Source organism: Mirounga angustirostris, unplaced genomic scaffold (genome assembly GCF_029215605.1).
Source record: "Mirounga angustirostris isolate CCGP_5_RB_7025 unplaced genomic scaffold, mMirAng1.0.hap1 SCAF_3, whole genome shotgun sequence".
NCBI lineage: Eukaryota > Metazoa > Chordata > Mammalia > Carnivora > Phocidae > Mirounga > Mirounga angustirostris.
The window spans coordinates 158,556,782-158,582,891 of NW_026991711.1; the positions used below are offsets into that span (position 1 = coordinate 158,556,782).

Below are 26,110 nucleotides of genomic sequence, written 5' to 3' on the forward strand. Positions count from 1 at the left end.
GGTTACTGTTGCTCTAGTCCAATGACTGTATTTTATTAAATCCCAGAAGTGTCTGGCCAAAGGTTATACAATGGCAGAATTGGGGCAGAAATCTAGACATCTTTTCTACTCCATTAAAAATTTTAAAATTGGTTTTAATTTTAAATAATTACAAAAGAATATTCACTGGCTATATAGAAGATGTAAAGAATAACAATAAAATGAACATCTGTGTTACTGTCACAAAGTCCATTTAAAAAAAGAGGAGTTTACCACTTCCTTTGAAGCTCTGTGTGCCCCTCTCTACCCTGGAGGTGTTCACCTGCCTGAATTTGGTGTTTTTGTTCACTTGTTTTCCTTCATGGTTTTACTACCCATGTATTTATATCCTTCTTGTAGTGTTTAAAAGTCATTCTTAGGGGGTTTTATTTCATTTCTCTTGTGTTCTGAAGTTTAGAAAAAGATAGCCAAATCTTTCTTAGTGAATAGTTGCATATTTCTGTTTGGTTTATTCTTAACAATATGCTGAGAAGGTCCAGGAAGCCAGAGTAGAGTATCTACATTATTTGATTTTAATTCACTTCATGGCCAAATCTTGGGTTTCTTGTGCCAGAGCGGAGAACGTCATGGGCTGACAGACAAGTGTGGGAGTTTAGTGGCTGTCTACTCTCACCCCCCTTCCTGAGGAAATTGCTGTGGTAAATCAGAGCTGTTTCTAGGAATGGCAAGGTCTCTTTAGTCTGACAGTGATTTTATCTTTGAACTAAATGCGTATGATAGTACCATAACTTTTCCAAATTATAAGACATGGAGAAATTTTTTGTGAAAAATTTTGTTTTTGTGGCATGTAATAAAAAAGGTCAATCTCAAGCATAATATTTGGTCAATAAGCAAAAACATAACTAGTGCTATTTATGCATATTAGATATGTGAATATTAGCTATTAGAATATGATTTAGATGGATACATTTCCTTGCTTTCTAAGTACCCAAAACTTTTCTAGAATCTAATTTTTTCAGGGCATGCCTTTGATGACTCTATGAAAGCATTTTGTGATCTACTTATACAAATGCTCCATCCATTTTTTCCTTCCTTTCTTCTTTCTTTCTTTCTTTCTTTCTTTCTTTCTTTCTTTCTTTCTTTCTTTCTTTCTTTCTTTCTTGTACATCTGTAGATAATTTATCTGGCTTACTATAGGTTATTCTCAAGGATAGTGAAAATTTGAGCTAATCCATCCACAGACGTTTGCCTGGTCCCCCATGCAAGATGACTGGTTTGTGGGTTATATCTCTGACCATGGCATGGGATGAAAAGAGCTGGGTTTTTGCTGTGAGAGGTTGGCACCATTCTCCAATGTCTCTCTCAGTTACCTCAAAATATTTTTTCAGATTGCCATCCCAGTTGCTACTTCCCTAGAGTATCATTTCATATTTCAATTACTCTAATACCTTCCTGTCTGGCCTGCTTGCTTCTTTATCAGTGGTTCTCAGTTCTGGCTGCATATTGGAATCACCTGAAGCTTAAAAAAAATACTAATGCCTTGTCCATCCCACAGTGATTTTGATTTAATTGGTCTGGGGTACAGTCTGGGCAAATTAAAATCATATTACATTAAAAAAATCATATTACATTTTTAAAAGGTCTCTAGATGAGTCTAATGAGCAGCTAAGGATGAGAGTCACTGCTCTAGTATAAGAAGGTCATCTGTTTTAACCTATCATCTGATGTGAGAGATGTTTGGGAGGGAGAATGGATAGAACCTGGGGAGTGATAACATGTTTGGGATTAGGAAGTGGGATGTGCATAGGATATTGTTTAGGTTTTGGGCTAGTTCAATGGTTGAATGATGGTACCATTTACTGAGATAGCAAAAATAGGCATGGTGCTTAGGAGAGAAAATGATGATTCAGTTTTGGATTGAGAATTTGAACAACCCATGGGACATCCATTTGGAGATAAGAAAGAACATATAAAATATTAGAGCTGACCAAAATTGGAATAGGGGTTTATTCTTTATTGCTAAATATATTAAAGACTTCCTGCCAGATGCTTATCAACTTTTGCTCAAATATTTCTAGCAATAGAGAATGAATTACCAATTCTATCTTTGAACACCTAAAGTAATTTGGAAGTCCTTCCTTATACTGACCCCAAATCTGCCTTGCTTCTTAACCTCTATCCAGTAATCCTCTCTTTCCTTTGGAGCTATTCATAACAAGTCCACTTTCTCTTCCTAGCCTCGGAAGAAATTTATTCTCAAATGTTCTTTTCCTTGGGCTCCAGGTTACCAGTTCCTCACTTAACATGCTTGAAATAGTCACACTGTCTAGCATATCCTCTTACCAAGCCAGCTAAAGCATGAATGTTAAATACCTTGAACTTGATTAGTAAAGGGAATAAACATTTCTCGATCAGTCTTCCTCTAGTGGCATTAAATATCATAACTCTTTAAAAAAAAAAACTCTATAGGGTGCCTGGGTGGTTCAGTCATTAAGCATCTGTCTTCGGCTCAGGTCATGATCCCAGGGTCCTGAGATTGAGCCCCATGTTGGGCTCCCTGCTTGGGCAGGGGTTGGGGGGGAGTCTGCTTCTCCCTTTCCCACTCCCCCTGCTTGTATTCCCTCTCTCACTGTCTCTCTCTCTCTGTCAAATAAATAAATAAAAATCTTAAAAAAAAAAACCCCCAAAACTCTATATATGCTTGTAGTGTAGAAGAGGTGGTAATCTTCTCTGAAGTACATGTTTTTCTTTCTATACCCCATTACATTTAGAAAAATAATTAGATTTAAAGATAGAAAATTTATGTAAAATATGTTACACTTTGTTGAATAAAAGATCACTTATAACTATCTTAAGAATTTATCTTAGTGTGGAAAAATACTTGACCTCTTTGTTTCAAGAGTGAAGGTCATTTAAAAGCCTGTAAATTTATAGAAAAGTATAATCACTTAAAAAAAAATGGGCAAACATGAGACTTTTGCTATTCCTCTTGTAGAAGATTTAATCTTCAAGGATTAATGTGGCATTCAGTTTCCCACTGCTTCTATTCCAGAAGGTATGCACACATTTGGATAAGTGATCTCCCTTTTCTTCCCTTGGAAACTGTTTTGAGCTTGGAATTTGCTGTTCAGATCATGATTCATACGTCAGAGAAGAATTAGAGAGTCTCCTTTAGGTACTTGGCAGAGCCAGGACATGTTTCCATATATAGCTGAAAAAAACCTTTGTCGCCCATTCTGGCTTGAGAGAATGTTATTAAAAGTTCATTCCTGAGAGCTTTTTTGCCAAGGAACAGCAGTGGGCACTGAAAATTTTGTGCCTGGAAGAACTAAGGTTTGCTCCAACATAGAGGCCTTGCTGTGTGTTCTGAGAACGTTCCCTAGGTGTCCTCGGTCACTCTCCTCAAAGCACTTACATGCACATCTGTGGATGGCAGTTGTTGGTTCTTTCCTGGCCCACTTCCTACTCATGGCTTAGGGGAAGCCCCATGAACAGGCTTTACAGAGATGAATCAAGGCAGTGCCTAATCTCCTGAGTCATGACCAGAGGCTCCTCACTTAACTCTCTGAGGATGGGATCTGTTTACCTCAGAGTTGCCTCTCTGAGAGGATATTTGGAATTTTGGATGGTGGCCTGGAATTTTGGAGAGTGCAGTTCTCTAGGGAAAAGTTGTGCTGGTAGCAGGCAGCTTATACAGTTTATACTGTCTGCCCTTTGATAAGGGTCATATGATGTAGTAAATATTCTTTGGGAAAATGAGAAATCCAGTAGATCTTCAGTTCTGGCTTTGCACATCCTGTGACCTCCAGACATCAGGAGGGGGCAATGAGAAGGGGGCTCTCTTTATACCTTTCCTTCCAGCTCCACCTACTGTTGTTCTACCAGCCTTCGGGCTCATCTTCAAGTCAAAGTGAAACAGACCTGTGTTTGAATCTTGGTCCTTACTCAAAGTATAGGGCTTTGGTCAAGTTAATTTGCTTCTTTGGACTTGTTTTCCTCCTCTGTAAAAGGGGCTTAACAATGCTTATTGCACAGGGTTTTAGGTGAGGATTAAATGAGGTTAGGTGGGTTAAAAAATATAAAGTGGTTAGTAAATCTTCTCAGGAAAGCAAGTGTTTCTAGTCAAAAGAATATGAACCTTGGAACCATTCACATTCAGGTTCTGCCCTGTTGTGTTCTTCCCTAGCTGCATGATCTCTAACCAAAGGCATCCAAGCATTTAGATTCTGTAACCCCCACTTCATTCTGTGTAAAACTGTATCATACTCAGAGGGCTGTTACAAGATTTAAGCGGACCATCTTGCCCATCTTACTTGGGCAGCCAGCACTTAGAAGGCTCTCAACAGATGTCACCTCCGTTTCTTATTCCCTCCTCCAAAGGCTTTTCCCAAGCCCTCCCTCTACTCCACCACCCACCACTATTCCTTGTCTTGCCCTTTCATTCTTTTGTTTTTGTTAATAATCTTACTTCATAACTTCTTTTATTCTGTTTCTCACTGCAAGTCTGTCTCTTCTCTACTTGGTGGCAATTACTTGGAAATGGAGTGAGTCTTCATCTCTTTTTTTCAATAGGCCTTAGATATTGAACCACATTTCTTTCTTCCCAGCAACCTGGAAAAATCCCCTTAAATTCTCTTAAACTTGAATTCCAGCTTAATTCAGAGTTAATTTCTAAATCTTTTCTGCCAAGTCAAATATCCTGCAATAAATTACTAGGAAAGTAAATAGCTTTGTGTTCAATGTAGTATGTATTACATTTGGTATTTACTTCTATGTCCAGCAACTTTGTGTCTTCATTGTTGGTCTGCAAACTTGTAAGAGAGAGGTTAGAATAAAGACTGTCAAGAAATAAAAGCTCTACATTTTGATGTAAAATTAATGGACATGGTGTTCATTTAAAACAAACTAAGCTTGCACACATTGTAAAATAAATCATAATCCAAGATGTTGGTGTCTTGGGTACAATGCACCTTATTTGAAAGTCCCGAGAACACATATTTGTGATATTGATTCACTGATCTTATTAATAATAGTTTAGCAATTTGGAAAAGACAAACTTCTGAGGGAATATACAAAAATCAAATTTTTGTCAAGAATGGAAAAAAATCAGGTTTTCTTAGAGTAAATTTTCTTAAACTTACTCAAGCTTACATACAATTTGGAACTGTATGACGCAATATATTTTATTTGCCTTTTGAAGATCATCCAGTGCTTGCAGGTATCATGAGTATTAGGTAGGCGAAATCTGGGAGTTCCTGATACTGTTAATCATGCCCCTTTCCCCCTTCTTCTTTCTCTAGCATTCTACTTAATTTGTGTGGAATGCCAAATATCCTGAGTCTGGTATCTGAACACTTTTAGAATATAATATTGATTGGAACAAGAATAATTTTCAGTAAAACCTTGCTCAATGACCTGTAACCCTGCCTGTGCCTATGTCTCAGGCTCCAGTATCTGCTGGCCCTGAGTCCCTGCCAGGATACACAGAGAAGCATTCCAGACTCCCCTAGAATGCATTCCTTGCATGCATAGCAATCTCTGGAAAGTTATGCTTTTGAAGAAAATGGAGGGAGGTGTTACGACTTTATACATCCTAACAGCTCCAGGGTTATTTCCTACTACAAGAGCCTTCAGGGGCCTCATTGGAAATAAATGTGAGTCGCACTATTGGACACTGCTACAGGGAATGTTGAAGCTATATTCATTCCCTTGCTATCACATGAAGTGATATTGAAGAAGCTACTGTCTGTGAGCAATCAATTTGGTTTTCTGACTAGACAAGGAATATTAAAACCTTTCTCTTTTTCCCTGGACCTTCAGATTTTGGTTTGGGAAAGGTCCTTTGACTTCAACAATGTAAGCTTAAATACATTGAAGTGGAATGTTGGGAGCAAAGCTAAAACAATGTACTTTAGCATAAAGGGTAGGAAGTGAACAGCTTTCCCTGTGGTGTGACTTTATGGTCTTCCTCACTCTTTCCTTCTGGAGGCAAAGGTAACTTTTGGTTACTAGGGAAAAAATGCCTATGTGAAGACTGGGAAGGTTTTCATGTATCTGTTAATCATATTTGGTACTCTCAGTGCCACTTTGCCAAGTTGAAGTCCCATACCCTAATGTGGTTGCTAATTATGTTCTCCATCAATGATACTCAGCTGTAGAAAAGACTGCTTCATAGTTAAAGCTTTCTTAGCATAAAATGCAAATGAAATAAAAGCAGCAACGAACAGCAACTGGTTTAGAGGGGTGTTGCAAACTGACCTAAGTCAGTGTGTTATGGAGGACTACCAGGTTCTTTTTGATAGATAGCAGCTACAGTAGTTAGGGACAGGCACAGGTTAACTTCTCCACAACACTCCCTTACCAGGTTACAATGAAAGTAAGACTTGACCAAATTCCATCATACACAGAGACAAGTTTTAGATAAACATTTATTATGCAATTTGTTCAACTTATTGATGGAGTTGCAAGTAATCAGGGAAGAAATGCTTTGTCCACATATTGCATGACAGCTTTACCTAAGGCAAAAAAGACAATATTCTAGGGGCAGGATTCAGATAACTCCTTCCCATAATCCTCCAAACTTATGGCTGGACACAGGATTGTTTAGGGATCAGCCTTCAATGCCACCTTGAAGGGTGGAGGTGAAGAGTTCCAGGTTCCTATGCCCTTTCCATGCAGGGGTGCAGAGTGTCTCTTAATATTTTTTAACCCATTCATATAACTTGAATGTCATGAATTTTGCCAATGACATTCCATTTTTAACACCCATTACACTAAATAATAAGCCTTTTTTTTTTTTTTACTTACGAACACTCATTTCTAACATTCATTATGCTAATTAGTAAACCCTCTAGTTATGACTAGATATAAAGAGATTGGAAGATATAAAGAGATTGGAAGTATTTTTTTAAATTTGTTTTTTTATTTTTTAGAAGATTTTATTTATCTATTTGACAGACAGAGACATAGCAAGAGAGGGAACACAAGCAGGGGGAGTGGGAGAGGGAGAAGCAGGCTTCCTGCTGAGCAGGGACCCCGATGCGGGGCTCCATCCCAGGATCCTGGGGTCATGACCTGAGCTGAAGGCAGACGCTTAACGACTGAGCCATCCAGGTGCCCCGAGATTGGAAGTATTTGTGGTAGCCATTGATTGTGTGGCCTTTCTGATTAAATGTTAGCTAACATTCCCAGGAGTATGTGTCCCTGATTAAGGTAACTGAAACACTTTAGCTTTAGTTTGTACATTCATAATGTTGAAGCATTTGAGAGTAATTTACAACCCTTGTGAAATGAGGTATAAAGAAAAAGGGAAAAGTGAATAAAATAAATATCTGGTTTATATTTTTGTGCAAATTCATAGGTCCTATTTGAGGTTGTATTATATTTTTATGTTGACAGGTCCTCAGCACATGAAAGAGATATTGTGAAACAGATTTATCAAATAAGAACCCTGTATATGTCAGGGTGACTTATTAAGTCACTTAGTTCAATAAATATTTATTGAGTACCTACTCTGTGCAGGGGATAGAGATGAAAGGGGCAGTTCTTGCTTTCAGCCCATTTTTACTGGTATAGATAAGGTCATGATGTAAGGCAGTTGCTGCACATTTCCAGGCAGCACCACTTGTTATTTATTTATTTTTAAAGATTTTATTTATTTATTTGAGAGAGAGAGAGAGAGAGGCAGAGAGAGCTTGAGTGAGGGGAGGGGCAGAGGGAGAGGGAGAGGGACAAGCAGACTCCCCGCTGAGCCGGGAGCCTGATGGGGGCTCAATCCCAGGACCCCGAGATCATGACCTGAGCCAAAGTCAGATGCTCAACTGACTGAGTCACTCAGGCGCCCCAGGTAGACGCAACTTGTTATAAATGAACAATAGGCCCTAATGTAGTATCTGGGAGGAGCAACACAGTGGCTGAGCAGAGCTTGTTGTTTCCTCTTAAAGTAACCTGGAACATGACTCATTTTGTTGGAAGTAAGAGTTGGATAAAGGAGCATTTGTTTAAAACATTGTTGGGACATGGAACTCTTCCCAAGGAACCAAAATACCATTTAGAGTTCCAGAGATTCTTGTTTTGGCTGCACTCCTTAGCTTGTAGCTCAGGTAGGAACAATCCCATCTTCTTAATGAGATTGAAGTGATTAATAAACTTGGATCTAATCTGCTAACTTTTTTTTTTTTAATGTTTGGAAACAATAATGATTCACATGATTAAAGCTGATCTTAAGGACCATCCAGTAAAAAAAGTCACGGCAGCTTCAACAATGTAATATAAAGTAGCAGGATTTGTATGTATATGGTCCCATTTTACAGAAAGCCAAGATGTCTGAATCTTACTTCCTGACCATATTTTAATGGAAAATGAGTTCAGGAAGGATTTTAAGTGTCAAGTGTGAAATAAAGAGGAGAAATAGCCAGAAGACGCTCTTTCCAGGAACTCTGTGGATACAGGGAAGCTTTTGCCTAAACTCAAAATTTTACTTTCTAGAAGGAGATTAAAAAGAAAAAAAAGTCTTGGTGATGGCAGGATATGAAGTGCCCAGTTGAGTGGTGCTGAAGAGCTAAGTAGAGGTGGGTAGAGCATCTTTCTTCTTACCAGCATGGGCTACTTTCATAGAAGTGGCTGGCTAATCTTCGGTGAGGATTTCAGACAGCCTAGTATTGATTTCCAGCCCAACAGCATTCACTGCCATGAAGTGCAGACACCTTCCTTGTGTCTGATAAGGGGGTGATTTCCCCTTTAGCTCAAAGCTCCAACTCACATGGCTAGAGGGGCTTGATGGTGGGGAGGCTGGGAGGTATTGAGGGGTCATTCTTTTACCAGTTGACAGTTCCTGAGGTATCTTGGTTGCTGTAATTTTTAGAATCGGCATACGATTTTTCAGAGGACAATGGAGAAATGGCTAAATTAGTATCAAACAATATAGCAACTTTAGTTGCTGTAGCTGAGGAACCTTGAGGCATAGGTCTGTGCTGCTTGGGGTTATATAAGTGCTGCAATTTGGAAATGCTGAAACCTGCTTTTGTGCTAAGCACGACATCTTTGAGGCATCTCTGTACCTCACTCAGTAGCAGTATATTTCCAGCATTAAGATACATTATTTTGACTATTCATCAGTTGTGGAGATGAATGGTTGTTTCACTCCTGTTTCACAGGTAGTGATGATTTTAAAAATAGTTTTCAAAAGTAACTGATTTAGTATCTCTAATGAAATATTTTAAGAACTGGGAACAAATAGAAATTATTTCTAGCTTTTTAGCCTTTAGTTTCTAGGCAGCGTGAATATTCCGTAGTGGTTAAGATCACAGGCTTTGGACCCAACCTCCCTGGATTCAAATAGTGGCTCACTTGCTTATGAACTATAAATGTGGGCAAGTTTTTTAATGTTCCTTAAGCCCCAGTTTCCTAATTTATGGGACAGGGATACTGGTATTACCTACCATTTAGGGTTGTTGTGAAGAATAAATGAAATAATCCATGCACTGTACTCAGAGTATCTGGCACAGAACTAGCATTCAAAACATATTAACATCATCATTATCATCATCACCAGCTGAAGCAGCTTAAACAGGATGAAGTAATAGTTAACAATGTCGGAGTGAAGTCCAATTCAAATTGCATATTAGATACTGCCCACAACTAGAGTGAAGGGAAAATTGAGGGTGGACTCTGATACCCAGTGCCTAGGAAATTAATTTATGCTAAAAAGTTATCGCTGAACAGATACTTCACTAAAGAAGTTATACAGATGACAAATTAGCATATGAGAAGATGCTCAAAATCATTTGTCATAAGGGAATTGCAAGTTAAAACAATAGTATGATACCACTACACATTTTTAGAATGGCAAAAATCCCCAAAAAACCTGACAATACTAATTGCTGGCAAGGATGTGGAACAGCACTAACTCTCATTCATCATTGATGGGAGACAGTATGGCAGTGTCTTCGAAAATAGTCTTATCATCTAATCCAGCAACTGCACTCCTGGGCATTTACCAAACTGATTTGAAAACTTACATCTATGTAAAGACCTGCATGTGAATGTTTATGGTAACATTCACATGTTTATGGTAGTTTTAATAATAATCACCAAAAACTGGAGTCAACCAAGACATCCTCCAGTTGGTGAATGGATAAACTGTGGTATATCTATACAATGAAATATTATTCAATGATAAAAAAATGAGCCATCAAGCCACAAAAAGACATAGATTAATCCTTAATACATATTGCTAGGTAAAAGGCTACATACTGTATGATTCCAATATACATACTATATATTTCTAACATTCTGGAAAAGGTAACACTATAGTGACAGTAAAACTATCTGTGGTTTCCAGCAGGGAGGGGCTCAGGATTGAATAGGTGAAGCACAGGGATTTTTTTAGGCTGGTGAAACTATTTTGTGTGGTACTGTAATTGTGGATACATGATACTATGCATTTGTTAAAACCTCTAGAACTTTATAGCGCAAAGAGTGAATCTTAATATGTGAAAAAAAAAATCATTTAGGAGGTCAGGGGATCCTAGGATTGAATGCAGATTGTGACAAAACAGTCTAACTGTATTAAAAATGTATAAAACAGCTTCACTGAAGGCAGTGATGGAAAAGGGTGCTGACCTAAGTAACTTTGGAAATGTGTGTGTAAGACAAAAGAAACTGTGCATAAGCACTGTACTAGAGTTGAAAAAAGTTGTTTTTCATGGGGATATGGGAGAACAATTCTGATACTGTTATGTATGTATACTGGAATTGAACAATTAAGTAAATGAGTTGTAGATGGTGGAAGCCAGGTTTCTCATTGTTGGAGTGGGAGTTTACAAATAAGCCAGGAGAGGAGGCTAGAATTATTCATGTGCTAATGGATGAAAGCTGGAGACATCAGTATGACCTCATGCTTAGCTTAGTGTAGATAAAGAGGATACATATAGTAATATTTATAGATATGTATATATTCATGTGGGCTAGTTTTTGCACATGTATCTCCTTACTCTGAGAGCTGAGAGTACCTAGAAATAATGACACTCTGGTAGGAACAAGCATACCTAGTGCCAGATCTTGGTTTCTAATACCATTCTCTAATAAAAGGAACCAGGTTTCCTTAGAGAGATGGCTGATTCCAGAACTGGGCAGGATGTATACAAATGGGGCCTGTAAGCATCTTGTAGTGCCAGAAAGTAAGGAAGTGCTCAAAAACAAAACAAAATGACAGTAACAAAAACAAATGGCAAAAAAAAAAAAAATCCCAAAACAACAACAAAAACAAGCCCACAATGATGGGTTGTATCAAAGGGACACAGGAGCCAACTGAAAGACTCCCAAGTGTCTAACTGGAACTATTTGAGTAACAAAATAAAATAAAGTAGTATAGGGTTATAATCCATAATTTCAATGTCTATGAGTTCATACTGATATTAAGAGAACAGTATGGAAAGGAGGGTAAAAGTGACTTTACAGTGGAGAGACCTGGAGAATATTAGCCAAGTGATTTGGTAGTATGTATGCATTTTTTATATGATGTGATAAAAATGGTACTTTACCTCTGTAATCTTCCTCCTCAATACCTATAACTCTAGTCTGATCATGAGAAAAACATTAGACAAATCCCAATCAAAGGACAATTTACAAAACACTTGACTAATACTCCTCAAAACTATCAATGCCATCATAAACAAGGATGTCTGAGAAAGTATCATGGCCAAGAAGAACCTAAGGAGACATGATATTAAATGTAATGTAGTATTCTAGATGGGATCCTGGAACAGAAAAGAGGCATTAAGTAAAAACAAAGAAGTATGAATGAAGTATGGACTTTAGTTAATAATAATAATGTATCATTAATGAGTCATTAACTATAAAAAAATGTACCATTCTAATGTAAGATATTAATAGGGGAAATTGAATGTGGGGTATATGGGAACACTGTACTATCTTCATAATTTTTCTATAAAATAGTTTTGAAAATTAAGGTTTATTATAAAAATAATTGGTTTAGTTAAAAGAATTTTAAAAGGTAAAATCATGACTTTTATGCAGAAATAAAAATGAGAGTGTTGAAAATTTTGTTTAACTGATTATGAAGGAACCAGGAAGATGCTATAACAATTTACAGGAGAATCTAAACATCAGACACATTTATAGATCAAGAATATTGAAACAAGTGTGCAAATAGAGGCAAAACTAGCTTTTTTCACCATGAGATAGATGAGTCAATTAAAAAAAAAAAGATTTATTTGTTTATTTTTAGAGAGAGAGAAAGAGAAAGAGAGCAAGTGGGGGGAGGGGCAAAGGGAGAGGAACAGAGAAAATCCCAGGCAGACTCCCCACTGAGTGCAGAGCCCCAGGGGGGGCTCAGTCCCCCCACCCATGGGATCATGACCTGGGCCGAAATCATGAGTCCAGCACTTAACCTACTGAGCCACCCAGGCACTCCGAGATAAGTCAGTTTAACCTCTACTGGAAACACAGAATTTACAAGTCTATAGACAAGAATTGTTTTGCATTGCAGTTATCTGCAATTTATAGAACTGTAAAATAACATCCCTAAAATCAGCATCAGATAACCCAGAGGGGTATTTTCTAGACAATACATAGTTTTCTACTGAAACACAGTTTTTCCCCCCTATGGTACATTTATCCTATATACCATTTGCCATAATGGTATTTCAACATAACTCAAAAATATTGAGGTTATTCTTGGAGGTTCCACCTTCTTGCCAATTCTAATGTTGTTCCCTTTGTCTTTGAGACCTTTGTTCATTGACTCCCTTTATGGTTGTCATTAGTTCTGTTCCAAAATATTTTGGCTCTCTGCCTTTTTGGCACATGGTCAGATTAAATTTCCCATCTCTTTTGAAGTTTGGCATAGCCACATGACTTGTGATGACCAATGAAATGAGAGAGGAAATGATTTACGTTCCTTCCTGGAGGAAGTTTTAAGAGCTGGTGTAAGATTTGTACATTTCCTTTTCCTGCTTTCATTAGTGAGGAAATATGTCTCATTTTCTGTATTCTTTTTTTTTTTTTTTTTAAGAGAGAGAGTGCATACGGGGGTGGGAGGGGCAGAGGGAGAAGGAGAGAGAGAATCTTAAGCAGGCTCTACACCCCGTGCTGAGCCTGACTTAGGGCTCTATCTCATGAACAATGAGATTATGACGTGAGCCAAAAATCAAGAGTCAGACACTTAATTAACTGAGCCACTCAGGCGCCCCTCTTTGTACCTTCTGTATGCCTAATTCTCTGAGTGATTGTGAAGAGCAGAGCCTCCTTGATGACCTGTATTAGACTATAGCATGAATGAGAAAAGAACTGTCATTATGTTAAGTCACTAGAAGAAAATTACAAGTTTTTAAGTTAGATTGCTTAGGTTTGAATCTTGGCCACACCATTTACTAGCTTAACCTCTCTATGTTTTAATTTTCTCATGTGTAAAATGAGGATAATAATGTCTATGATGTAAGATCATTGTGATGATTAATTTAATATATGCTATCCTTTGACACAAAGTTAATAACAACTGGGTTCTTGTTTATCCTTTGGTATTTTTGGTTCTGTAACTCAAAATTTGTTATTGGTCTCTCAAATTATACTACTGAATGTAATATATTAAGTACAATGTTGTTGAGAATAGTACAGCTATTCCTATGGGGTAGTGTTGTAGAGACAACTTTTCCACTGACTGTCTCATAATGCTCCCTGGGAGGCTCACTGGTATCATCTTTCCTGCTAGTGCTTTTTATGTTGAATGGTTTGTGAAACATGAGGAAATTGGATACCACACTTTAGTATGAGGTGCTACATCAGTTACAGACAGGACAGAGCACCTGAGGAAGACTGAGATTTCTTTCTTGGAATTGGAAATTATTATTCTTTTTCTAGCTCCTGAAGTAGTATCCTTATCTTTTGAAAAATTATTAACCAAATGACTGCTTCACTTTCTTGTAACATTTCTGCTAAGTGAAGTAATTGAAATTAATGAAATGATTATAAAATAGAATAAATATACAATAAAACATGATAAAGTATCTAAGGCTGCTCACATAGGTCATGCTTATTCAAATTATTGCAGTTATTATGGACAAAATATGGTATAAAAAGATACACCTGCTATTGTCTTGTGCTCTCTAGAAGAATATATATCTTTAAGAGTGGAATGAGTTGGCATATTTTCTATAAATTTCTTGCAGCCATTTTCCAAAAATGGAAGAATATCCAACATTATTTGCAAGCCAATTTAATGTTCATTGCAAACTAAAGCATGTAAGCCCTTTGTGTTTTGATTTATGAGCAGTTTAATTTCCCAGCCTAATGAAAAAGGATATAGAAATGAAATTGAAGGTATATATATGTTTTTGGTATCTAGTGATTATATTTCTTCTGAAAAGTTGGTTTATATTGAACAATAGCAAGTGTCTTAGTCCATTTGGGTGGCTATAAGAGAATACCATAAACTAGGTGGCTTACAAACAACAGTAATTTACTTCTCACAGTTCTGGAAGCTAGGAAATCCAAGATCAAGGTGTGGGTAGATTTGATGCCTGGTGAAAGGCAGCTTCCTGGTTTATAGAAAGCTGTCTTCTTACTATAACGTCACAGGGCAAAGGAGTGAGGGAGCTCTTTGGGGCCCCTTTTTATAGGGGAATAATCCCATTCATGAGGACTTTGCCCTCATGACTTAAATGAATCCTGAAGGCACACCCTACAAATATCATCACATTGGGTATTAGGTTTCCACATATGAATTTTAGGGGGACACTCAGATTATGTTAGGCATCTAACTTTTGTTGAGTGTTATAATAGCATGGAACCTATGAAATACAAAAAACAAGAGGCACCTTTAGTAATTGGGGTCCTTTTCAAAATTCGGGGGGCAAAAAGCTTTTAGATGTGGTAAGAATGGCCTTGATTATCAATATTGGCATGGAGAAAAGGTACTCATATTTAATTCTTACAGATGTAAGCTTCTAATAAAAGCAATTTAAACAGGTAGAAGTTGAAAAGAAAAATATAAGTAGAATTTTAATAAATAAACAAACAAATATTCCTTTCTCTTATGCTTGGAGAAACATACCTGTACTTACCAACCAAGATCTCTCCATTTTTGTCACTTAATTTTTATGCATGCTCCACTCTTGTTTCCACTTTTTGATAATACTGTTTCTCCACATGAAATGCACTTCTTGGAAGTTAAGGTCTAATAGAAATTGTGTATCTTTTCCAAAATATCAACTGACTTCTCTGGTCAACACTGATCTTAGAATTTCTACAGATGTTGAAGTTGTTATTTTATAATTTAAGAGTTATGCAATCTTGCATTATTATCTCTATATTTTATGTTTCTGTAATTTTTTCTCTTTGCATTTGGGCTGTGTTGTTTAAGGAAAGCACCCTCTATACAGAATTCTGGGCACTGATAGAGATATCAAGTGCAAGATGATGGATAAATTCTTAATTGCTGGGAATTGAAAGCAGTTATATTACAAAGATCTTTTCAGGTGAATCTTCATTGGTATTGACAGGAAGGGAGCTCTGAAAAATTCACCTTATAGATTTGATTTTGGTCTTGGTAAATTCTAATAACAACAACAATAAGAGTAGCAGCTAAAATGTATATAGTACTTACTCAGCCATGCGTTATATGAAATATGTGACACACGTCACTTTAGTTCTCCCAACAAACCCATGAGCATTGTCAACACTTTACAGACAAGGAAACTGAAGCACAGAGGGCTTGCGCTGTTTACTGCAGGACCCAGAGAGCTGAGACTGATTCCAGAGCCACACTGTCAAGTACTATGCTGATCTGACTGTCACCATGGGGTAGGCGGCAGCTCAGTCAAATATGCTTCTCATTTTGTGGGTCATAAGTAGAAAAATATTCATATTCTGAGGACCTAAGTGGTTGACTGAAAATTCTGAGCACTTACAGATTAAACATTTAGGGTTTCCATAATAATTGGGGACGATCTAGAATTGAACATAGAATAAAGTGAAGGGAATATAAATTTCTAGCTCTGGTTTTCCTACCAATTTGTTGAATAAATTACAGCTGTAGGCCATCCTGAGATGTAGCATAAAACAGCTATTTTTTAGGTGGAAAAGCGGCTTCTAAATATAAAGATTAAGAATCCATCTTGATTTTTCTTGATAGACTTTGTGAATAGTGATGTAATTCTTAATAATCTGAATAATTCATAAAAAATGAATTTATGAATGTACTGGCTAGGAAATTATGAACAACACATGCAGTTTCTCACACTGAAAACATTTAAGCACTTAGAAAAAAATCTGCAAATATTTGAATGATAAAGTAAAAAATATAAAATAAATTTTTCAGAGTTGTGAAGGATTTGTTTATATGCTATACAAGTATGTTGGGGGAAGTTTTAAAAATCAGTTGGATAAAAAAAATTAGTTAGCTTGAATTTTGGGTGGGGTAGCTAAGTTCTAGCCAGTGGATTGCTTAATCAGTCATCAGTGTATAGCTTCTGGGAAGAAACTTCTTCCCAAGTGAATACAGTAGACTCTTGGCTTTCCCAGATTTAAATTTTCAGTTTCCAGTATTTGGGAATGGACCTTAAGTTCTGCAGTGGGTTGATTTATAATTATGTCAAATTGTAAATATGACATTGAGAATGCAAGGCTGATGTGTTATAGCTGCTCACAGCCAAGGAGAGTCTGTACCCACATCTTTCAAGTATGTATTTTTTTAAAGATTTTATTTATTTATTTGAGAGAAAGAGCACGCATGAGCGGGGGTGGAGGTGGAGGAGAGGGAGAGGGAGAAGCAGATTCCCCTTTGAGCAGGGAGTCTGACTCAGGGCTCCATCCCAGGACCCTGAGACCATGACTTGAGCCAAAAGCAGACCCTTAACTGACTGAGCCACCCAGGCACTCTTCAAGTGTGTATTTTTTATAGAGGAAATCATTGGCTCTTTTGGTAACTACAAAAGCCCAAGGACATCCATCACTAATGGTAATGGTCTACTAGTTCTACTAGTTCTACTGAAGTTACCATTTTTTCCATTCACTCCTTCACTCTGTCATTCATTCTCTCACTCATCCACTCTCTGAGACCTCCTCTGTGCCTGCAAAACCTCCTGCCGAACCTTTCCCACACCTTTGCCATTAGTCTCTCCTCATTTTGATTTATCTTCTAACCAATGATCTGATTTTTCTGCTCAGTCTCAAAGGCTCTTAAGTATAATATTTAAAGTTGTTTCTTTCATAGCACATCCATCTTCTTTCCTTCTGTATCCCAAACATGTTCTGAATCAAAGTCAATCTTATTTTGAAGGTCGTCTTTCATTGTATTCAAACTGTGTTGTCTGCCTGTTACAGCTCTTGGTTTGCCTTTGCTTGTTCTCTCATCTTCATGAATCCTGTTTTCTCTTTCATCTTTATGGGTCCTTTTTTGCTGCTTTACAACATGTGTGAACTTCCTGTTCACAACATGTCAGCAAATAACTTGTCAAACTTCCATGGGCATTTTGTGATTTTTTTTTTTAACTTCTAAAACCTTACATAGACTAAACAGTATCAGGGCAGCAATGCTATGGAGCCCCCAAACAACCCGTGTGGGAGAGGTCAGAGTTGCCCTCGATCCTGCAATAAAAACTCAGGAATAAGTGGTGGCATCTGAATAGGGAGATTCAGAACATGTCAGGCATAGGCTGAACCCACTTCTGGAACTTGCACTGCTATTTTACCTTTCCTAAACAAAATAACAGATTTCTGTTTTCTGATCCTAGTTTCTTCTTTTAGGACCCTCCCATGTTAACATTCTTCATCTCTGTGTAATGTTTGCCAAATGTCAGCCATTCCCAATCACATATTTTGTTATAAGCTTTCAAACTCAAATTATAAGTAACTTGATATCTTAAAAATTTGTCTAACCTAAATATATTCATATGAAGTTTCTCTTTCTAATCATTACCATAAAAAAAACCTCACTATCAATTACCATAAATGTAAATGAGATAAAAAGAAAACGGTCTTTTTATATTTTCTACTATTGGCCTGTGGCAGTTGCTAAACCTGAGTTTATTCTCTTTTCATTGAAAAAGGAGAACAGGAAGTATTCTGGGTATCAGTTACTGCAAAACAAACCACCCCAAATTTAATGGCTTAAAGTAACATTTTATTACTACCACTCGTGGTTTTGTGGATTGACTTGGGTCATCTGATTGTTCTCTTTTAGTGGTCTCTCATGCAGCTTCAATCAGCAGCTGATTGGGCTGGATGTCATAATGGCTCTCTCATTCAGCTGGGCGATAGATGTTACCTGTTTCCTGAGACTTCTTCTGGGACTGTTTACTGCAACACTTATCCATTGCTTCTTTATGTGGTGTGTCCTTCTCACACATGGCAGCTGGGTTCCAAGAGTAAGTGTCCAAAGAGGTCTAGGTGAACACTCTGGGGCTTCTTATGACCTAGTCTCTGAAGTCCCATAACACCTTCGTCACTTTCTGTTGGTTAAGGAGTCACTAAGGCCAGTCCAGATTCAAGGCAAAAAATGGCAAATCATCTTTAATCTATCACAGCTACTGTTAGAGTGGTGTTAAAAACTGGCACCAAACTTAGATGTTCTCCATGATGTAATCAGGATTGACAATGAACCAAAAGGGGAATGGCTTTCTGCCTGTATAATTCAATGTTATTTAATTCTGACTCCATTTATCACCTAAACTCATCTTGGTGCTGCCAGTGGCAGTTAGCCCCTCCCCAGTGTATTCATTTTCTCCTGTGTGTCTCTTGTCTTTGAGATTTCAATATTAATTTGCTGGTATGTCTGGCACTCTCATTCTGAGGGTAACCTTCTGCCTTTTGCTAATGCTGATAATACAAAGAAGAAAGGTAGAAGGCCAAGAGGAGCATTGTAATGAACAAAATTACCTTTTTTAAGGCAAACATCCAAATAGTATGTAAGTCAACTTGGAGAGTGTCTTTACAAAAATTCTGGAGAAACAGCTATACTGTTTCTAGATTTAGAAACTTCTCTGGCTCATTTGGAAGGACTATTTGAGGGGAGGATTCTCAGTAGACATCTTTCTTCATGTGTCAGACTTCTGATTCAAATGTGTGTGGGTGAAATATTAATGTTTTTCCCAGGACATAGGTCGTATAGTTCTGTTTCTAAGACAAAATAGTTTGAGTACCAACATCTGTGTGTATTATGGAAAATTTTAAGGTTGTGCAGTTTGTCGGGAATAGTAACCCAAACCAATACTTATAATCAGCATTAGTGAAGTTATGGCAAGCTATTATGAAAATTAATAAACAAATAAGGTGTAGTTTTTTTCTCTTTTAGGAAAAACACATAAAAGGACCTATTTTTTTGAGAAATGCACAGACTATTAAGCTTAAATTTGGAACCAAAGGTCATTCATACCAATTGATGGTATGAGATTTTTTTGAATTGGTGTATTGGTCTGTATCTGCATCTAGTTATTATGTGCATATATTTCAGCTATACAGATTCAGAACCTTTCTTTCATACAAGTGTCAGTTTTTCCTTTAGCATTGTTCAGTAAATATGCTGAATGATGTATTAGTTCATTTTGAACAAGCAATTTTTTCTAATTTACATTATCATTCAGCACAAATGGCTTAACTGTCAAGGTTAAATCTCCCTGGCTCTGTACTCAATGACATTAAGCAAGTAAATGTTGTTTATTTGGTATTAAGCCTTAACTGTAAAGAGGTGTTAGGAGTTTCCAGGCAGTTTCTGATACAAAAATTCTCTTGACCCCGTTAGATTTTTAAAGAAGCGAGATAGATACTAGCTGATGCTTGAGATATGTTTTAGATAAATACTTAAGATGTTCTGAGTGGATCCAGGCTAACATTGTTGTCACTGGTATGGTTTTTAGCTCTGAAGATTTCTGAAATGGATTATTTTTTGAAAGTTGTTAAGCACTGATAGGGAACTCTCTTTTTCTTTCTTAAATTATACTAGATCCTACAGTTTGAAAACTATTTATGGACACAATACGATAAAGTGTTAATGATGGAAATATATCTTTGAACTTTCTTTTTTTGCATGTGTGTTAAATCACTGATGAGTCACTGTCTCTACTTTTGCTTAATTTCAAGATTAAATTCATTCATGAACATGATATTTATAAAGAGTTGTTAATAGCTTAGATGTTACAACAGTAAATGAAATAAAGGATCCACAATTATGTACACATCTGGGCACAATAACATAAAAATAAATATACCTAGAAAAATATCTGGAGAAAAATATACCAGCATGTCCATAGTCATGTCTTAATATATTTAAAGATTTTATTTATTTATTTATATGTCAGAGAGAGACACAACGAGAGAGGGAACACAAGCAGGGGAAGTGGGAGAGGGAGAAGCAGGCTTCCCGCGGAGCAGGGAGCCTGATGCATGGCTCGATCCCAGGACCCTGGGATCATGACCTGAGCCGAAGGCAGACGCCTATCAACTGAGCCACCCAGGTGCCCCTGTCTTAATATATTTAGATGATATCTTTTCCCTTTGGTGATGTTTTTTCTTAATGCTTTTCTTTAATTTTAACTTTTCTGGAATGAGAACATTGTAGCATGGGCATGTGTCAAGTAACTAAATGAGATACTGTAATCGCTAATGTTTATTCTTCATCTTAATTGTTAGTTTTAAAATTAGATTCATGAATAAACAAAGGAAAAGTTTCTAGGTCAGTCATTTTCTGGCTTCATTTGTGCCAGAGTGACATTTATTATACATACTTCCCTCCTTTTAGTTTTATACATTTGTATTAGTGGTCTTATGAGCACTCCAAGGGGACACAGCCTCACTTCCAGGTGATGAGGCAGTATGTTCCTCTACAGTGGATGGAGATGTCCCCTCTTTCACTCTTGGTTCTGTGGCCAGGAAGGCCCCCGTTTTTCACTTGGAAATGATGCACCTCTGTTATTAGCAGACTAGCAGGAGTGGCCTGGGCCATTTCTGTGACTCACAGTGACTCTTCAGCAAAAATTCCTTCTCTTAATCTTGTCAGCTTTCAGGAGCTTCAGAAGTTTAGGTAGAAGGGATGTGAGTGATTGAAGGATATTTTATAGGAATAATCAGAGGCTGCACATTTTATACATTTTGATTCTGGAGTAGAGGATGGGAAAGCTATGCATTTGGATTCTGGGCAGATGGAAATTCTCACAAAAAACTGGAAAAGGTCAAAACAGTGCCTAGGTAACTAGCAAAATAAATGGTACAGAGTACTTTTTCCGTGTGCTTTTTCCATCTTTGTTTCTCATTCTTTGATTTGTATCATCTTTCATCCTTTCTCTAGTCAATCATGTGAGGCTACAGAATAATGGAGAAAAGAGGAAACAATATACCTAATGCCAGTCCATTTACTGAATCAAACTTATTGCCTGAAGTTATTTTGTTGCTATTTTTGTCCTGTAATAAACATGTCTCATTGAGTAAGAGAGAAGAGGAAGTCATCCCCAGGGGGTGAATCTGCATGGAAGAGTGTGCAGTAATTTGTGCAAATGACTACTAGTCATAGAACTTCTGGAATAAAGAAAAATTCATTACTGCTGCTTTAGGTAAAAGCAGTAAAAGTAATTGAAAGTAGTCTGAAAAGGAATATGTGCCACTTGGGTTTTTATAACTAGATCACGCCTTTATAAAGAGAAGATAGTGGCCTTTTAGCATATGACTTACCACATATCCCAACCTCCCATTTTAAAGAGATGATTTTGAAAATAATCAGTCAATGAGAATCTTCAATTACTACTTTGTTCAAAAAAGCATACAATTTGGGTTGTTAGAAACACGACTCCAACAGATGTGTTCTTCACAAAATCGAACACATGAAAACTCTGTGACTAAACTAAACCGCAGTTGAGCCATTTAGTACAGTATCTTGGGAAAAAGATGTGTTTGGATTCTTTTACATTTAATGACTTTGTGTGAAAAATTAAGGGATTAAAAATAAAATGAAATAACTGAGTCTTTTATTTTTCTTCCTAATAGTTTATTGTGTAAAGAGACTTTCTTTTCCTACTATGCTTTATGCTTTGATACTTTTCATCTCCTTGCAAGCTTAAGAAAAGTGATGAATGTTCTAGATCTGTAGTTTATCAATTTGTATCAAATAGCTGTTTGTATCAGTGGCCAGGCCTGCTGAGCTAAAGTATGGACATTGAAATTTCTGAATTCTGTAATCTAGTAGGTCATCTGCCTCCATAATTTTTAGAGAACCATTTTTGCACTACCCGGACACATCTTGAGGGGCGTTTGCAGTTTTATTAATTGCATTTGTAACTCACAGAAATTCTTACATAAGGAGAAGGATGGGTGAAGTCTTTCAAAGTTTTTCAAAGTTTTTTTATTCTATCTGGAAAGGGTTTATTTGGTTTATTTTATCTTCTATTATCTCCTTTTCTATAGCGATAGTCTGCTGAATAATGTAGAAAATTACTCTTTATGATATTCACGCTTTATTCCGTATCAAAGGTCTGAGAGAGCAGATGTTATGGACATCAGGGTTATGAGGGACAGGTTGGCTGGAGATTGGCAGGGAAGGTAAGTGAGGGGTTAGGGCTAAGTCACATTCTGTGCTTGCTCTCTTAAATTTCACATGGATAGATTCTGACTGTATTGAAAATAAGAGCCACCTTGACAGGTAAATGAAAGTGGGTGGTGTCTCAGAAGGGAAGTTACAGACTAGGCAGTGTCTATTGCCGGCAGCCAAGCCCAGGCTCTCATTGTCCCTATAACAGTGTTTAGATCAGGCCTGTGGAAGTCATTTTCATTCTATTCTTCCCTGTTGCCCCACTCACTGCAGAGCAGCATTCTGGAATAGTTGCTGTAATTTATACTACTCAGAGGATATTTTATTTTTTAAAAGAGGATAAAGTCATTAACCTGGACTAGAATTACAGGGGGCTCAGCTGTTGCTTATAAGGCTCAGCAGCTTATAAGGCTGGTCCCAAATGACGTTACTAATCTCTCCACCCAAATTCCACCCATTTTTTTTTTTTCCTTTCATGTCAGAAGCTACCAGTACCTTTACACAAATGGTCCTGGTGAAGTTTGTCTTGCTGTTTAGAGATGGCCTTATAGAGTATGATTTCAGGAGTATTAGAATGGACTTCTTGCCCTTCTCCAACTAACCTACCTACCAACTAACAAACCAACCAACTCATCAACCGATCTTTTTACCATGGGACAGAGCCCTTTATTCCCATGTTTAAAGCCACTGTGAAGTATAAACGACTATGGTAAAATTCTTTGTTGAATGTTTCTATTACTACAAGGTCAGTTTAACAAGGCAGGGGAAATGGAGAAATTAAAGATGTTCGGAGAAGTTACTGAAACTACAGGGCTCGGGTAGGTCACTTTACATGTATATTCCCAATTTTGTTTAGGGCCAGACTGTTAAACACCCTTCATGGAGCAAAACTGGGCTATTTTAGAATAAATTCTCTTGAATGGTGAATGAGTAAGACATGTTTGACTAAAGGATCCAAAATATTTCCAAGTTTCTTTGTTTTAGGCTTCTAGGAGCCTCCCCATACTTTCTCTCTTTGACCATTGCTACTCATATTGACTGCAGGGCCCTTCAACAGTAACTCATTACACAGAGTCACAATCTGATGAGATGTGGCTAGTTTCAGTGCTCTGGTCCTGTGGAAGGGGGTTGTGCTGAGAACTTGGGTATTTTCTTTAGCCTGTGATGGTTTAGGAAATGTTATCTTGAGACATCTCTCTGCCACACCAGGCACAGTTATTCTCCCTTTCTAGATACTTTGGCTTTCTTGATAACTCACTAGTGTGTGTGTATGTGTGTAACAGAAAGGTGTTTCTAATATAGTTTAATTCAAGAACTATTCCTTAGTCACCTACTACGATTAAGACACTGTTCCACGAAAAAAAAAAAAAAGACACTGTTCCAGGCACTGCAGGGATTTGGAGTGAGGCATAGAGACTGTGGCCTTGAGTTAATATTAAAAGTGGGGTGAGGAGATGGGGTTCGGAATGGTGAAGAGATAGAAGACAGCATTTTAAGCATTTTGCTGTATTAAAAGAAAGGAAAGTCCCAACTACTAGGGAAGGTATCCTGATTTGCTCAGATCTGCTAGTTTTGTTTTGTTTTCTCCTTCTCCTTTGGTGAGGCTTAGGATCAATCTATAAAAAGTGAAAAATTAATAAAGAAAATATTTTAAAGTACCTGCTCCTAGGAACAAAGCACTTACGAGTGAAACAGTTACTAGCTCTTTAAAGTGCTTGCCCTTGACTTAAAAGAGAACTTTTAAAAAATTCAGTGAATGGGGTGGGCACCATTTCTTAGCTGATTCTCAATTATTCAGGAGCTCATTATCCAGTTGGAGAATTATCTAAGTTGCCCTCTTTTTCTCCTCCTTTTATTTTTGCCTCTCATGTGATCTCTGTGTCCTTTTTATATATTAATTCCTCCATAGCTGGTAGGAAGGAGAATAAAAAGATTAATTGCAAATCTTTAGGTAGATTGGTTAGGAAAAGGCTCTGATGTTTGGGCAAAATGAGGGTAGTTGGTGGATTGCCTATTTGTTCTGGTTTGTTATCGTCATGGATAATGATTGATGGAAACCAATGGAACTGGGCCTGCTGAATGGCTTAAAATCTAGGTGTAGGAGGAAGGTTCAGTTTTTCTTTATTTTATACATTGTCCCGTAACCTGCATTATATAATGATTTTGTAAAGTCTTTATGCTTTTTTTTTTGAGTACAGTATTTAAATTTCAGAGTCTAAAATAAACTTCCTGGAAGAGTAAGCTGGGTTAAAATGGTTATAGCTGCAAGGATACTTGCTGTGACATGCTTCCAGAAATCTGTAAGGCAAATATGAGAGTATTTTGGCTCTAATGCTCCTTAGCCAATTAGAGTTTATGGCAGCTGTCATTCAATATTAGTGGCCTATAGTTAAAAGATGAATACTTTAAAATGGATGTGTTTATGGTTCCTTCTCTTATCTCAAGATAAGTGGTTTGGCTTGCCAGCAGGTGGTTTTTTGTTAGGATCCCTTCCAGGATATAAATGGACAGGATGTGGTCTTCCAAAGGATTTCTTTCTTTGGCTCTTTTAAAAGTAATGTTAGCAAGGGATAATAAGATAAAATGCCTAATGGATCCCTGAACCCACTTTCAGTGAGTTCATGGAAGTCTATAAATGTGCAGCTGGGGAGTGTTCTTTAGAGCCAAGAAGATTACTGTTCATGCTTCTGACTTTGTGAAGGCAGCGCATCCACAACGCCTTTTCCATAACCACAGAAATCAAGTCAGAAGTTTCTCTCTCTCTTTCTTATATTCAAAAACACTATTGAAATGATTGATATATTTTGAAAGAGTAGTTTATAAGAGAGGTATAAGTTAAAATTCTGACCTTTGGATAAAATTTTATAAAGCCCTTTTCTCTCCTTGTCTTACCTTCTTTACTAGCTCCTTTTATAGATTGTGGTCAACAAACACCCTATGATGTTCTCTGCCATTTTGGCAGCTAAATATTGCAGAGGTTGTTTGGATAAAGACATGTTAGAAATAAACTTTAGACATAGAATTTTGAAAACACACATAAAATATACACAGTTACAACGAAAGATTAAATAGAAATCAATGTTTGATATAAGGATTAAAGAATTTATTAAAGTCAATTAACTCCAAAGGGAAAAGGCAATAAAATAAAACCAATAGAAAAGTCAAAAGAATTATGATTTTCCTTGTAGAGGAATGATTGATGTAGTGCCCCATGCTGTTCCCTAAGAATTTAGGATGGTATTTGGATGACTGTGCTTGTTTTGCAGTTTGTACTGGGGATGAGTTGGGCAATGATTCCAAGGCTGATGATGAATAGAGAAGTTACTTTCAAATTACCTCTGGAACAAACTTGTCTGAATTTCAAACTCACCCCTTCAACTCTGATGTGACAGCTCCATGTTTATGTCTCACAGGTATCTCAAATTTTACATGTTTAAATTTCTTGATCTTCCCCTAGAAATATGCTTCTCTTCTGGTCTTCATAAGTAAATAATGTCTCTATCTTCTTAGAACCTTGGGAGCCATCTTTGATGACTCCCTCCACATTTAGTGCATTATCAATTCACCTTGATTGCACTTCCAAAGTGTACCTTTTTA

At 37.1% G+C, this 26,110-nt stretch overlaps 1 protein-coding gene across 3 annotated transcripts in view; it reads left to right on the forward strand.

Annotated features, from left to right (window-relative positions):
• The window catches only part of PLCL1 (phospholipase C like 1 (inactive)), a 365,254-nt gene that overhangs the window by 122,709 nt on the left and 216,435 nt on the right, over positions 1–26,110 (forward strand). The gene's annotated exons all lie outside the window — the stretch shown is intronic.